A 17499-nucleotide genomic window follows, 5' to 3' on the forward strand; every position below is an offset into this window, starting at 1 on the left:
AATGTTCAGAAATCTTTTATCCCCTTGGCTTTAAATTTCAAGTTTAGTTACCTTCTGTGCCCAAGCAGGTTTTTCAGATTTCCATCTGCTATTTCCGTGGGGAAGGAGAGTGAAAGAAAATAACTTTCCCTTTCAGACTTTCTTCTGCTGCTTTGCAGTCTTCTTGGGAAACAATGTATCATTCAAGTGATTAAATTTCCAGGGTGTTTAAAGGTTCCTTGTTGTCCCAGATCAGCCAAAAACTTTTGCTTTCTCCGACTTCCTCCTGCACAATCTTATCCGGCTGCAGGCTTCTTTGTGGCAGCCATTGCTGACCGCCGCTCTACCGCCTTGGGAAAAAGGAGTTTAGCCAGCTGAGGAGGGGGTTTGCGATACCCCCAAGCCCCTACCCAGATCTCCTCTATCTTCGGTTGCCTCTATGGGGCAACCATATCCTCCAGATCCAGCTGGGTCGGAGGCATTTTGGCGGTGAGCGCAGCAGGAACCACGCACGATCACGGATTCCTGCCACCGCCGAAGCCTTGCAAACCGGAAGTCCTCCCGGGCTTGTAGCAATTTTAAAGAGTCAGCCATTTTATTTTATTTTTTCCTTTTTGCTTTGACTCTTGCCTTAAATTGCGGAGCTGTGCTGAGCTCACCACTTCTGGGTTGCACTAGCCTCCTGAAGTGGTGGACAGCTGCTGTGACCAAAGCAGACAGCTTTAGATCAAATAAATTTTGTTTTTATTTTTCTTTTGCCCCTTTTTTCCTTTTCTCTCTCCCTGTCAGTGACAATTATTTTTGGCAGGCTCAAAATGGCCGCCAGGGGAGCTGGCCAAGAATTATCAGCTCCTCAGCAGAGTAGGGAGAGAGCTGTAAGGAGATCAACTAAGGTCTGTTGGGCTGGAGGCAGCAGCTAGGATCAGAGCTTGGACCCTAGCCCCTAAAAGACCCTCTAGGGCAGAGGATAGGCAGGCCAGGCATAGACAAAAAGCCCTAGATAAGGAGTTTGATAAGGCGGTGAGAGACTCCAAGATGGCTGAAAACAGGGCCATCTCTCCTCTGCTCCCACAAGATGGCAGGCAGCAAAACCAATTGGCAGATAGACAATATTTGACTGCCTGATATCCTGGTGGCTCAAGTACTCAGAATTTGCAGGGAAACCTCCAAATCAAGGCAAAAGCCACTCATAATAATTCTGAGCCACCGCAAGGATTTTTGATTGCTGCACCTGGAAGCCAAGCCTCCAGCACCAGACCTGTGCCTGAAAATAAAAAAGCCATCTTTACCCTATAGTGACTGGGTTGCGGCCTGAGGAGACCCACAGGCAAGAGATGCCATCCTTCATGAGAGCCTGGATCTCCCAAACAATTAGGCAAGAATTTCAGGCTTAAGTCAACCAGCTGCGCTGGCTGCCTGGTTTGGACACCAACAGAGGCATTCCTCAGGGGCAGGGGCAGGCTTCTGCAGAACAGCCAGTCTACTTCAGAAATAGTTCTGCATCCCCTTCAGAAAGAAGCCAGTCTTATGTTTCCGAGAGGGACCTCCTTCTAGAGAGGGCTTTTTGGACAGGGAGTCGGAGGTAGCAGGTCCCTCCTCCTTTAAGGACCTTTTCCAGCTGACTCTCTCCAAGACTCTGCTGGTTAAGGCTAAGAGCACAGTTCATCTTAGAAAAAGGGGCAAGGTCACCGGGATCTTTCCCCAGAGGGGGAGGATCAGGAAGATTACCTATTCACTGAGAAAGCATCTGTGGTGGATGCTGTGCCTATGCCCCAGACGTTTATGAATGTGATTAAAAAGCAGTGGGAGTCCAATGGGGGGGGGTACACTTGCCCCAGTGGGTCTGAGTCTACCTTATTTAATGGGTGGCTGCGGCAGCTGCAGGGTAGAATCCCACCTGAGGACCTCAGGGTGCATCAGGACTTAAATAAGATAATAGCCGCAGCTCAATCAACAGCAAATGCCATCCTCACGTCAGCCAAAACTTCTTCCAGAGCCATGGCCTCATCTGTACCAGCATGTAGGCTCATCTGGCTAAGAAACTGGCAGATGGACTCCAGAAACAAATGGAAGCTGGCGTTTGCTCCCTTCAACGGAGAGAGGCTTTTTGGGAAAGCCCTGGATCCCTTTTTTTGATGGAAACCAGGGACAAGTGAAAGATCCTGCCCTCCCAGGGGAGGCGTTTTGAAGAGGAAGCTGGGGCAAGCTTTCCCTGTCAAAGTAGGCTCTTCTTCCAAAGATCCTCATTTCGGGCCGATAGACCAGCCTTTGCCGCCAGAAGGCATCAGAGGCAAGATGACAGAAGGTCCTTTCAGGGTTCCAACAGACCTTTTAGATGCAACAAGTGACACCCAAGCCTCCTTTCCCACAGGGGGCCGTCTGGGACTGTTTTGGCAGAGATGGGAACAGATCACGACAGACGCTTGGATCCTGACAACTTTATGGTCAAGTCTCTCTCGGGAGTTTCTTTCCTCCCCCCCAAGTGCCTTTGTGTGCTGCCCCGTCTCAAGGGATCCCTCAAAGAGGGATCTCATGGAATCGGCGATCCACCATCTGCTGGACGTTTGGGCTATCCATCGAGTTCCTGAAGACCAGGAGAGACAGAGATTCTATTCAATTTGGTTTGTGATTCCAAAGGCCTCGGGGGGGTGGGGGTGGGGTGGCGAGCAATCCTCAACTTGAAAGGGTTCAACAGGCATTTAATCTACCGAAGATTCAAGGTGCACTCCCTCCACTCTATCCTACAGGGCCTGCAGGAGGGAGATTTTTTTTGGCTTCGGTAGGCCTGACAGAGGCCTACCTCCATGTGCCCATAGACCCCAACCACCGTGAGTTCCTGAGGTTTTGCTATGGCGGCCACCATTTTCAATACAGGCTCTCCTGTTCGGTCTGTCATCAGCCCCACGGACTTTTACCAAGCTCCTGGCGGCCATAGTGGCATACCTCATATCCTTACCCATAAGGATCCTATGCTATTTGGACAACATCCTGATAGCTTCCTCTTCCAGACCCCAGGTGGAGGAGGATATGATGTTGACAATCAGGATCCTTCGAGAGCATGGGTTCTCAATAAACCTGGACAAATGCCACCTAGTACCATCGAACCGTCTCTTGCATTTGGGACTATCATAGACCTTAACTGGCCAGGTCTTTCTCTCACAGGACCGTCGAGACAGTATAAGGTACGTCACATCACAGATCCTGTCTGACAGAGAGGTGCCTATCATCTTGCTGCCTCAACTTCTCAGCAAGATGATATCATGCATTGGGATCGTCCCAGGGCCCGTTTCCATGCCCGAACCCTGCAGTGGTTCCTGCTCCCTTACCAGAAGGTGGGCAGGAGCGACTCACCAAGGAGGGTTCATGTCCCCTTGCTGGTTCTTCTTTCTCTCCATTGGTGGCAGTCCTGAGCCATGGATCAGGGTTGCTTGTACAGGGCTCCCCAGAGGATTACCATCACCACAGATACCAGTTTGAATGGTTGGGGAGCCCACCTGGGAGTCCAGGTTAGGTGGTCACGGGAGGAGCTTGCCCACAACATAAATTGGCTAGAGCTCAGGGCTGCCCGCTTAACTCTCAAGGATCTAAGGCAGGAGGTGATGGGGAGACAGGTTTTTCTCCTCACAGACAATGTGGCCACCAAAGCCCACATAAACTGGCAGGGGAGCACTCACTCCAGATCTCTAATGCAGGAGGCGACTCAGTTGTGCAGGTGGGCAAAGAGACACCCGTTGTCCCTGTGAGCAGAAAACATCTCGGTAGTTTCCAATGTGCAAGCAGACTGGTTGAGCAGGACCACAGTCAACCAGTTGGAATGGCGACTGCATCCCAGTCTGTTCCTGGAGATGATGGAACAGTTCAGCCATCTGATTCTGGATCTCTTTGCATCTCCAGAGAACTCGCAGCTCCCGAGGTTCTTTGCATGGTTCCCAGCACTGGGAGCAGAAGGGGTCAACACTCTCCAGTACAGGTGGCCCCAAGGGCTATTGTATGCCTTCTCCCCTTCCCTTGATTCTGGGGACAATCAGAAAGGTACTGACAGAGAGGGCAGAGGTTCTGTTGGTAGCCCCTTACTGGCCTAGGTGCCCATGGTTCACCTACCTGGTGGGCCTGTTGGTCACCAGACCCTGGAGAATTCCCCTGCACAGGATCTCCCTCAGCCAGGGCCCGATTGAGCACCCAGATCCAGCCTGGTTTCGGTTGACCATCTGGCGCTTGAGTGGGTGCTCCTGAAACAGGAGTAGTTTTCCAGAAGGGTCATTCAGACCATCCAGGCGGCCAGAAGACCTTCCATGACCAGGATATACGACGCATCATGGAGGATTTTCTGTGGCTGGTGTGCCAGTCACCTATTGGAACCTACTGCTGTGTCTGTGGCAAATGTGTTAGAGTTCCTGCAGGACAGGTAGGACAGAGGTCTCACTCCCAGTACCTTGAAGAGACAGGTGGCTGCTTTGGCCTCAATTTTTTCAGTCAAGGACTCAACCACTCTGGCCCAACACCCCAGGGTGAAAGCCTTCCTTAGGGGTGCCACTAATTTGAAGCCACTGGTGGTCCACCGTTACCCCACTGTTACCCCACCAGGGTCCTGCAGGCACTGACTTCTCCCACATTTGAACCCTTGCGTGAAGTCAGTCTTCGCCTACTCACGTGCAAGGTGTCATTCTTAGTGGCCATTATTTCGGCCAGGCATATCTTGGAGTTGACGGCCTTATCCATCAGACAGGACCTGTGCAGACAGGGTGGTTCTGCGGTTGGGCCCTTCACCTTTCTGCCCAGGGTGAACTCCTTATTCCATCGCTCACAGGAGTTGATTTTTCCTGACTTCTGTCCAGGGCCTACCCATGCACTGGAGAGAAAATGGGATACCTTGGATGTTAGGAGGGCCCTCCATATATACATCAAAAGGACCTCCTCTTTTAGGAGGACTGAAGCCCTGTTCGTTTCCTTTCAGCCGTCAACTTTGGGTCACAGGGTGACACCATCTACCGTGGGTCGCTGGCTTAGAGCCTGTATTGCGAAGGCCTATGAGTTACTGGCTCTTTCTGTGCCCAGGAGAATCACTGCACACTCAACCAGGAGTGTAGCGACCACTGCAGCCTAGGCAATGCAGGCTTCGGTTCTGGACTTTTGTAGAGCTGCAACTTGGTCATCTGTGACCCCATTCATAAGACATTATAAAATTGACTCCTTTGCCTCAGCAGAGGCGTCCTTTGGAAGATGAGTCCTGCAGGGCGTTCATGTAGAAGTTGGGACCTCCGACCAATCCAGTTCCCTCCCGTAGGACAGCCATCAGCCAGCTTTGGTATGTCCAATCCTGGATTCTCCCTTCGGCTCAGTGGAGAAGGGGCGTTGGTCCTACCTGAACACTTCTTCTCGGGGAGCCGAAGGGAGAATCCAGTCCCATCCTGTATTCTGTCTGGTCGGAGTAGGGAGGAAATGTTTTTTTCTCGCAGTATCAAATAGGCTATCTGTTAGAGGACAGGGAGCAGCTGGATTCGCTTCAACGTTGTTCAGAACTGGGAACTGTTACCAGGGTTTTTTTTCAACTCGGTCTGCAGAGCTATGAGACTAGAGACTACCCATCCTAGATTCTCCCTTCGGCTCACTGAGAAGAAGCATTCAGGTAGGACCAATGCCCCATCCCTTCCCTTCCTCTGGAGGGAAGCTTGGAGTAAGCCAGGTACTGAACCAGGTACTATTCTTGATACAACAATGGGGAATCAAAGAGCCAGGGAAACTCTTGCACAGACCCAGGCTTCCTGGGTCACCCCAGGTCAAACCATGGATGGGAGCTACTATGATGGGGGCCGCACTTGCTTTATTTGGACTGGTGTCACTGGCAGCAACTTCACCACTGGTAGCAGCTGCTGCACAAGCTTCTCTGCCTGCAGGGGCCACTCCTCAGAGGCATCAAGCCCTAAAAGTTCCAGCCTTGGGGGTGAAATATGGGGGAGATCCTGAGCAACTGGGATTCTTCCTCACTCAAGTCTGGTACCACATGCAGGGGTATGGGGCTGAGCTAGAGACAGGAGAAGCCCAAATGAGACATGTCACCAAGCGTGAGACCAATCAACCAATGGAATAGCTTGCCTTCAGAAGTTGTGGGTGTTCCATCACACACAAGCAACACAGTTACAAGATAATTTGAAATCTTTACAGTCTAATACTGTAAGCTAACTCTTAAGTGCTGAAAATGCAGGCTCAAAATACATAAACATAAAAACAGCATTGCAATCCTATTCTAATTTAATAAAATCAATTCTGATAATTAGAACATGTATTTAAAAAGACGTAAGAACTCTGACAAGAAACTCTTATTCTGTATTAACATTTTAAAAACTCCTTCCCTGGCCTAACCCTGTCAAGTTTCTATTGTTTATTCAAGACTGTGCTTGGCTGCATTCCTGCAGTTTTGTTATTACAAATAAGTATTTTCCTGTTAATTAGTTCTTGTCTGTCTGCCTGGAGCTATTAACTGAAGGCAGAGAGAAGGAAAAAAAAACTCTTGCGTTTTATTTTCCCCTCCTGAGTTTTGAAGGGGCTAGAATTTTTCTGCTGAGGAAATGGCTATGTGGTTATTTCTTCTTTTTCTTTTCCTTTCCTTTGGTTAATTACAAATGAGCAGGAAGGTCTGAGGTGTGTGTGAGCTACTGGAATCGTTAGGCAGGCAAGCAGGCAGCCTTGACTATCTGGCCAGTTGGCAGAACTCCAAAAAGAGTTAACAAACAGTTCTCTTGAACTGGTGCAAACCAGCTGAATCCCACCACTGAATTTAATGTAGAGAAAAGCAAGATTTTAGGCATTTAGACAGGGAAACCCAAAGTACACATAATGTGTACAAGTACACATTAGGTGAAACCTGGCTCAAAAACAATAACTGTGAGAGGGACCTTGGAGTCCTAGTGGATGATCACTTAAATATGAGCCAGAAGTGTGCAGCAGCTGCCAAAAAAGCTAATACAATCCTTTGTTATATAAACAAAGGCTTAGAATCAAACCACATGAAGTATTAGTAGCACTTTATAAAGCCTTAGTAATGGATCCAGTTTTGATGACCACATTACAAAAAATATGTTAAGACTTTGGAAAAAGTGCAAAGAAGAGCAACTAAGATGATTAAAGGACTGTGGACATGTGTAGAAGCCAAAAAATATTGGACAAAAATACACATGTGGTTGGAGAAGCAACAGCACATCGATCTGAAACCCTAAATATTTTTGCTGGGAATTTTACCAGAAACTTATAGTAAAGAAAATGTATATCTGATTATTCATGTATTAACTGCAGCTAGAATTGTATTTGCACAAAACCGGAAAAGTGAAGAGATTCCTACGTATGAGAATGTGATTAGGAAAATATTAGAACGTGCAGAAACGAATAGGTTAATACTTGCAATTAAAGAGAAGGAGCAATCTGAATATTATATGATATGGGAACTATTCTACCGATGGCTAGAGAATAAATATGAACATTAGAAATAAAAGTAGATTAGTGAAATATAGAAATTATATCAGTAGAATTAGGTTAAGATGTTGTTGTTACAGTATTGTTACAGTATTAGATATGTTATGCATATCAGTGGTAAGTTAAGAATAAATAATGAATATGGCTGTACATTTTAATTGTTATTGCACAAGATATTTGTACCCAGGCAGCACACTGTTTAATGAAAGATGGATTGTTTGTATTAAAATAAAATACAAATTTATAAAATAAAAAGAGAGAGAATCTGGTGAAACCTACATACCATTTCTCAGAAAAATGTATTTAAATGCCAAAAATAGCAGAGATGTAATATGTGTTTCTTTATAAACCCACCTGTTAATTTCAGATAGTGAGGTTTGTTAAAGTTAGCAAGTAATTTTGGAGTCTAAAGACCATCCATTATTTTATTGCCTACAACTGGTATTGACAGCAAAGCTAAATCTCAATTTGGATAGTGAAAATATAGTTTTAACTTTTTTCCCATCCAAGTTCATGGACCTGTTCCTAACAGATTACAAACCACTGGTAAACTGAGTTATGATTTTCAACTGCTCTGAAGCTTGATGATCATATCTTTTTTTAAAAAAAATTTAACTTATTATTAAATTTATATGTTAAATACAAATTAAACAGAAATTAAATTAAATTTATCTAAAATTTATCTGTTGAGTAACTTTTAATGGAGGATTTCCTAACTATCCAGACCCTGTAATAAACTCTGGAATGCCTTTGAAGCTAGACATGTACAGAACAACACAAGCCAATCAGAACAGAACACAATGTCTCCAAAGGCTGGATTTTCTTTTGCAAGAGGCAGCTGTGATTCTCCCTGGGAAAAAAACACCTTTCTGACTCACAAGAATATAAATTATGCAAATGTTGTAGATCTTATTGTATCAGGATTTTCTAGTTTAATAGACATGATGGATTTGATTTTTTTGGCTGGTTGAAAAGTGATTGTTGACCAAAATGTGGATTTTTATCTGGGACTTGTTGAGGTAATTCCCCGTTAGGAGAATGAGCGCATACAGGGAGACGTATAGAGAGTAGTGTTGGAATAATACACACAGAGCACACAGATACACTGTACAGTAAATGTAGGTTTTTACTTCCAGAAAGGTTTAAGCAAAGTCCAAAATAGGCAGTCCAAAAGTCATTCACAGATAAATCAGTCAGTTTTTCAATCCAGGGATAATCCAAATATCAAATTCCAGTGTCAAAAACAGTTCAGTATCCGACTTACATCAAATCCAGTAATATCAGTCAATTAGGAAAAATGGAGCAATACTTTCCAACAGGAGATACTCACTCAGACACACCCTCTTCTGAGACTAAGACTAAACAAACCAGGCTTCTGGCTCCATCTTATGGCCATTTGAGAAACCACACCCAATTGCATGCTCTTGCATTCCCTTAAAGATATAGTACTAAAATGTTTATCCTGGTTTATATATTTCTAACCCAAATACCTGTTAGGTGACTTATATTCCTAACAGGACTGTTGAGGTAATTCCCCGTTAGGAGAATGAGCGCATACAGGGAGACATATTTTGAGAGTAGTGTTTGAATAATACACACACAGCACACAGATACACTGTACAGTAAATGTAGGTTTTTACTTCCAGAAAGGTTTAAGCAAAGTTCAAAAACAAGCAGTCCAAAAGTCATTCACAGGTAAATCAGTCAGCTTTCAATCCAGGGATAATTACAATATCAAAGTCCAGTGTCAAAAACAGTTCAGTATCAGATTTACATCAAATCCAGTAATATCAGTTAATTAGAAGGAACGGCAATTTCTCCAACAGAAGGAAAACAGACTCACTTACACTCTCTTCTGAGACTAAGACTAAAACAACCCAGGTTTCTGGCTCCAACTTATGGCCATTTGCAGAACCACACCCAATTGCAATTTTTGCAATCTCTTAAAGATATAGTACTAAAATGTCTATCCTGGCTTATATATTTCTAACCCAAATACCTGTTAGGTGACTTATATTCCTAACAGGGAGAAACTGTAGAATGTGATTCTTATGAAAAGATAATGTCAAAATGGGAGGAGTGGAAAATCATTATAATATAGTTAGTTATTGTCCTTCACTGGATAACTGTTAAAATTCAATTTTTCTGGGAATGAGTTAGGATGAGTTATTTTGGGAGGAAATAGCAGTAAGAGAAGGAGCAAAGGCAAAAGAAGCAAGAGAGATAAGAGTGACTAGAACAGCAAAACCCATTTATAAGTAAAATCATGGAAGAAGAAATAAAGTTAATGTCAATTAACATAAACGGACTGAATTCGGCAATAAAAAAGAAAAGGACTTTTAGCAAATTAGAAAAATTAAAATTGACATAATTTGTTTGCAAGAAGTCCACATCAAAAAGCAACACAATAAAGTATTGATAGCATGGGCAAAAAAAATTGGTTATACAATAGAATTAGAAAAATGGCAGCAATTATGGGATAGAAACTATAAATTAAGAATGTCAACTGCCATATAATGTCATATAGAGAAAACTTGTGCAAGATGTTTTACATGGCATTTTGCACCGGCAAGGTTGGCAAGGATGTTTAAAGACAAATCAGCTAAATGTTGGAAATGCCACCAGACACCTGGATCATACTACTATATGTGGTGGACACAGTAGTGGGATTCAATTTTTTTTACTGACAGTTCTGTGGGCATGGCTTATTTGGTAGGCATGGCTTGGTGGTCATGTGATTGGGTGGAATCAGGAGATTGTGGATTCTAGCGCAACCCCCCTTAGGCATGAAAATTAGCTGGATATGTTCTCCATCTTGAGTTATTTATAAAAACAATAAAAGTGAGATTAGAAAAATTAAATAAATAAAACAGAGGATATGCAACATAGTCTTCAATTTCCTATAACAGCTCTTTATACATTTTTTAAAAAAGTAAAGCTCAGTCGTGTCTGCCTCTTGGAGGCAGTACTCAGTTTCCTAGCTGAAAGAGCCAGTGTTGTCCAAAGATGCTTCCATGGTCATATGCCTGGCATGAATATACACTGAGATGCATCTTCCTGCTGAAGTAGTACCTATTTATCTACTCACATTTGCATGTTTTCAACCTGCTAGGTGGGCAGGAGCTGGGAGTTCACCCTATCACACAGTACTTGGCTTTCAAACTGCCAACCTTCTGGTCAACAAGCTCAGCCTCTTAATGTTAGGCCTCTGTACCTTCTATACCTTATTCATACCCATTTTGAATTTAAAATCACAAAACTTTCTAATAATAAAATCAAGTTTACTTCAACATTGTTGCCACAATAACTGCAGGGGCAGGAAATCACTAAGAGTTGAACTCTAGTCAAGGAAGATGTTTTAATAGTGTTGTCCAGGCAACTGTAGTCATACTTAAGCAACTTCTTCTTAAATTGAGATATAGTTGTGTGCAGAAGCCAAATACATAATTAAAAAAACTATATATTTAACCCAAATATATTTGTTACTGTATTCCGGGTGTCAGATCCATTCTTCCTGCTTTGTGGGACTTTGTTGGGACAGACTGATTATCATCACCATAATATGATATGAAATGGCACTTAATGGAAATCAGGTTCAAACTCATAAGAATTTTACCTTTTTGAGTAAATAAGATATGATTAACCACTAAAGTATAGCATGTTTGAAAAAAATTGAATTATAAATGATAATCTCATTATAAAATTAGAATGAAATAAAGTAAAGTGGCTTTCTCCATCTTTTCTCGCTAGATGTGCTAATAGCCAATCCTATGCATTTTCTTTCTGCTGTAGACCCCAAACTGCTACTTACCAGTCATAATATAGGTCCTTAGACAGTGTTATGTGTTTATCTGGGCTGAGTCCTGAATCAGAGATAGTTTTCAATAATCTTTGAAATATATTCAATATTGTATATCCAGAAAGTAAATTCTAACTGAAGATTAAAAGTAATCAAAGATGATGATTACTTGAATAGAATAGAATAGAATTCTTTATTGGCCAAGTGTGATTGGAAACACAAGGAATTTATCTTTTCTTTTATGTATACTGAGAGTATTTGCACCAAGACAAATTCGTCAAGAATCATAAAGTACAATCCTTAATGATAGTCATAGGGTACAATAAGCAATCAAATCATACTAGGAAACAGTAAATATAGATCATAAGGATACAAGCGACAAAGTTATAGTCATACAATCACAAGTGGGAGGGGATGGGTGATAAGGAGTGATGAGAATAGACTAGACTAGACTAGACTAGACTAGACTAGACTAGACTAGACTAGAATAGAATAGAATAGAATAGAATAGAATACTTTATTGGCCAAGTGTGATTGGACACACAGGGAATTTTTCTTGGTGTAAATACTCTCAGTATACATAAAGAAAAGATGCATTCGTTAAGAATCAAGAATCATAACGTACATCACTTAATGATAGTCTTAGGGTACAATCAACAATCAAATCATACTAGGAAATAGTCAATATAAATTGTAAGGATACAAGCGACAAAGTTTCAGTCCTACAATCACAAGTGGGAGGGGATGGGTGATAAGGTGATAAGATGGGTGATAAGATTAACAGAAATAGTAGTGCACACTTTGTAAATAGTTGAACAGTGTTGAGGGAATTATTTGTTTAGCAGAGTGATGACTTTCGGGAAAAACTGTTCTTGTGTCTAGTTTTTCTGGTGTGCAGTGCTCTATAGCATCGTTTTGAGGGAAGGAGTTGAAACAGTTTATGTCCGGGATGTGAGGATGAGTTTGATACCCCTGTTCATAATCCCTAAACCTAAAATAAAGACACAAATGAATTGGATCTGAGTGTAGGCACTTAAGCAACTGCAAGATATGGATACATATTATTACTGATAGATCCCTGTCAATTCCCCATAACAGGCAAACACTAACAGTAGGATGTGAGATTTGTCACTGTAATGTTTTGACAAATGAAAAGCTGTTTCAGATTGTGCCAATCTCTTTTTTGTGTAGCAGGTAGAAATTCTCAACCTGTGGCATTCCAGAGATGGCGAGGAGGTGGAAAGAGAAGAAGCAACTCTGAATTTTTTAAATCACAAGTCAGCCTATTCACCAAAATGAACACATACTGTCAAAACTTATTTTGTTCCCATCACTACCAGCTGGAGAGGTTAAGCATTACAGACACGAATTACCTCTGGCAAAACAATAAAAAATGGAAAGAGGCTATAAATGAAGATACGTTGTCTATGCAGAGACATAAGTTTTTCACTGAAATGAGGTTACCAGAGGGACAAAAAGCTGTTGGGTGGACAAAAAGAAACTTTTGATGAATGATGAAGTACAATATAAATCAAGGTTAATTGCCCAAAATTTACACAACACTGGTTAGGAATTAAAAGAATACTACATTATTTAAAGAGAAATATAGATTTAGAATTGCATTTGTAACCATCAAATGAATTGGAATTGAAATGTTTTGTAGACAGTGATAGGCCTAATAATGCACAGAATAGAAAATCAGGGTCAGGGTTTGTTGCAATGTTTGCAAATATATTAGTTGGTTGGAAATCTAGAAACAGACTTCAGTTGCCATTTCCACAGCCAAAGCAGAATTCATAGTGTTGTGAGAGTTGTGCTGAGAGATAACATGACATACAATTTTAAGGGATTTGGATATTGAAATGAAGAGTGCTATACCAATATTTTAAGATAATACAACATGTATACAAATGGCAACAGATGAGAGAGTGATGTGCCTGACAATCTTGTTTGCTGTATATATAAATGTAAAATATATTCATATAAAACTAAAAGTTAGTGTCAGCATCTCTGACTTCATTTGGATACTTGCTGTGCAATTCCCTGATAGTCTCATCCATTGCTTCTTGTCTTGCCTTCAGGTGCTTTGGAAAATAGGTTGACCCTCTCTTTGTGGCAGTCTCTTGAATATTGGAATACTGCTATCATGTCACCCCTCGTCTTTCTTTTCATTGAACTAGGCATATCAAATCCCTTCAACTGTTCTTCATAATGTTTAACCTCCAGTCCCCTTATCTTCTTTGTTGCTCTTCTCTACACTCTTTCTAGAGTCTCGACATCATTTTTATATCGTGGCGACCAAAGCTGAATACAATATTCCAAGTGTGGTCTTACCAAGGCATTATAAAGCCTACTAACACTTCACATGATCTTCATTCTATCTCTTTGTTAATGCAGCCTAGAACTGCATTGGCTTTTTTGGTAGCTGCAGCACACTGCTGGTTCATATTTAAGTGATTATCCACTAGGACTCCAAGATCCCTCTCACAGCTACTTCTATTGAGCCAGGGGTCACCTAATATGTACCTATACATTTGATTTGAATTTCATTTTGTTATATAGGGTTCAGTGTTCAAGTCTGTCAAGATCAGAGGTGGGATTCAGCTGGTTCTCTTCTTAACTTTTTGCCCAGTTCAGAGAACTGGCTAATCCCACCTCTGGCTGGCCCCGCCCACCCCCTCCCAGGAGTCCTCCAAAATGCCCAGTTTTGGCTTCCAGGTTAGTGCAGGAGGCCTTCCAGGCCCAAAATGGGGCATGGGAGTGCATCACGCAGCCTCCCCACCCCATTTTGGTTTCCAGGGTGGTGCTTGAGGCCTTCCAGGCCCCAAACCCCAGCTCTAGGGTTAGTTGGGAATGGGGATTGTGCATGATCATTACTGTGGAGTGAGGGTTTTGCATTATGATTGCTAAAAGTAAATAGGAACCAGTGAAAGAGGAATGGAAAAATTCCTATCTGTAGATCAGTGTTTTCCAGTCTTGGCAAGTTTAAGATGGGCAAATTTCATGCTGCCTGGGGAATTCTGGGAATTGAACTCCACGCACCTTAAAGTTGCCAAAGTTGAGTAGGATGGGTCTACACTAGACCTTAGGATTTTCCATTCCTGTTTTATTTAGAGTTTTGTACAATTAAATAAATTAGTTGTGGTTTTGTTAACAAATAGTGATTAAAGCAGTATGAACCATTACTGGACTTTTTGTGAGAAACTGAAATTAAAAGTTGATCTGGGCTTTGATGATTAAATAAGGGTTATGAAAATAATGTAGACAAATATTAATCTTAGAGTTTGATATATTTTTTTACTTATGCCTGTACCAAAGAAACTTGGAAGTCATTCTTTTTCAGTTTTCCTTCTTTTCCTCTTTCTTTCTTACACTTTCACTCTTTTTCTTTCCTGAGCCTTTTCTTTCTTCAAATCTGTTTTTTTAAATTTGTTTATCCCTTAGCTTTGTATTTTTTTAATGTATGAAGGCCATTATAATTCTGCATTCCTTATTTACAGAAATAATATCAAAATTTAGAATGAAATCCACTGGGAGCCATCTCATATAACACAGGCTCTGAATCCGTCTAACCAAAAAGTGTTTATTGATAGAAGATAATATTTGTACCTCAAGGTTGAACTGTGGGTTCCTTGGTGCTCTCTCCAGAGAACCATAATCTACAACATATTTGCAACCTCTGGCATCCATTTTGCAATTCTATGTAGGAGAAATGCAGCAATATTTTTTCTATTTAATCTACAGGGATCTTATTTTATTTGGAACAATACGTTGTTCAGAAAAGAAGCAGTTCAAAAATTTATTCTTTAGATCAAGTTTATTTGAGAAAATGGAGGATTTATCCTTTTGGCTCTAGGTCATTCATGTCTTCTTGTTTTAAGAGGTTAGTAGCGCAGATAAAATAGAGGGTGAATGTCAAATTGCTGGCCTTGCGAAGTGTGGAAGCACAACAAGCAACAAAGGAAACAATTAGAAAGATGTTCTATGTTGTGGATAATGAGGAAAAATATTGTTACAAACTATATGATCTTTTATTTCTATTTTTTTTCTTGGATAAGCACACAACAGGGTGGAGAACTTTAATAAAAATTGATTTAGTAAGGCTGGTCAGCCAGATGTTACTTGGAATATATGTTTGTCCCATCAGTTATTCAGAAACACATTTGATATGAAATGGTTTCTTAGGATTTGGGGAATGAAAACAGATGACCAGTTTTCCCAGGAGTGGATCCAATTTTTAAGAGCACATTGTCACCATCTTAGAATATTTATGGGCAAAAGGCTCACTTTGTGTTCCCAGCAGAAGGTTTAAGTCACCAGAGCAGCTGCAGATTGATGCTGGCCCTAGTACAAAACCTTTCGGCATTGACCATCCATTGTACCTGCGCAAAGGTTTGATACAGAACAGGAAGAATGGGAGGTAATAGTCTCAGAAATAATTATGTTTTCTTAAGAGTACCTTATTTTTCTTTCATTCATTAGGTTTAGATGGAGAAATGGACTGTGTTAATATAAGGAGACAATATGGAGGGAGGCATCGGGTATCCATATATACAAACTTCTTGGAAAAGGAAAGAATGGGGACTATTCTAGTGAGAAAGGAACAAACCCTGAATAAAACAGGCAGCTCTGAAAAACCCATCCTCATAGAGGCAGGTCAAAATTGATTTCTTTGCATATTTCCTCTTCCTCAATTCCAGACCACCTTAACGAAAAGGAGTTCTCCATCTTTGATGACCAGATACAGACATTTGGTACAAGGAACAAAACCAGCAAATCCAACAATTTTATGCAAGTTGTCTACGTTTAACCACAGGCTTTATTTCTCAGCAGAAAAGGGCTCATTTGTTGGAACAGCACAAATTATGCTGGAAGAGAAGAAATTTGTGGGCCAGGAGAAAAAAGTTGTGGTAATGATAAGGAAAGCTCTGGAAGATCAATGCATGGTCAATAAGAAAGACAATTTGCTGTACTTCCTCCCACTGCCTCCCCTCACAACAAATAGATGAGTAGTTAGTGATAAAACTGAGAAGACCATATCCCCTCCCCCAATGTTAATTTACAACTCTCAACAACTCTTGACAACAGGGGTGACTACAACGGGGGGATGGGATTAAAAAAAGTAGGATGGTAGCAGTGCCTGTGTTGAAGCCTGTGCAATTATCAGAGGGTGTGATCATAAGCATCATCTTTACTGTTTTCACACCAAACAGCACCCACACCATTGTGGACACCCCTAACTAACCCTAACTCTAAATCCATGCCCTCTAAGGTGGATTCTGAGTCTCAGCATGGCCTCACCTGGCAGATTTCATGTTCTCCACTGTGATTAAGATTTAGAATAATGGGATGAATATCCCCAAAAGGAAGCAGCTCTGTTGTTCATCTTAGCAAATGGAGTAAGACAGAATTAGGCCTGGTGGCATGAAAGAAATGGCTGAGTCACTATTTTATTTATTTTTATTTATTTGTTTATTTATTTATTTGCTTACTTAGTTATACTATTCATCATCTATCTGAAGTGCTTTTGTTCCTGCTTATTCATTATTCTAAGAGACAATCGAAGTCAGAAGTTCAAATTTCAACTCAGCTTTTTATATACACTTATCTCTGCTCAGAGAGTTATAAAAAAACAACGCTCTATAAACCAGAATAAAACAATGTCCATTAATATTTCACATAAATAGTAGAAGTATTGAATACAATAAACATTCAAGTATCAACAGGAATTGTCAAATAGTTTCCCAAAATTGTAAGAAAACTGAACATTTGACTCCGAAATAGAGGGGGAGAAAGAGGAAGGCTACCATTTCTGGTAGCATCACAGGAAGAGTTTGAGTTTACATCTCCTGAGTTTACATCCAATGGAAAAGCTCCTAGAGGAAGGTCTCCACCAGTCTTTACTTCTTCAAATTAATATGAACTCAATGAACCACTGTCAAGAAATGAAAAAAAAGACTCATTAAAGAAACTCACATTGGAAAGTGCTTCACAATGATTGCTGATCATTACACAAAGTTGTATCTTGCAAAGTCTAACTCCCAATTAGAGTGGTGGTATCCTACTTAAATGACCTGGATGGGTGTATGATAGTCTGGTTAATCAGGGTCTAAAAGGGATGGCAATGGTAAGCAAGCCAAAGAAGTAATTGAAGGCTTATCAGCTCCTTTGTCAATGTTCCCACCTACTGAAAACAAAACTCATTGTGTCATTTCCCTTTTCCTAGTTTTGTACCAATCAACACAAAGTGAGAG

Source organism: Notechis scutatus, chromosome 1 (assembly GCF_049901735.1).
Source record: "Notechis scutatus isolate UNSWTSFEM ecotype Mainland chromosome 1, rNotScu1.2, whole genome shotgun sequence".
NCBI lineage: Eukaryota > Metazoa > Chordata > Lepidosauria > Squamata > Elapidae > Notechis > Notechis scutatus.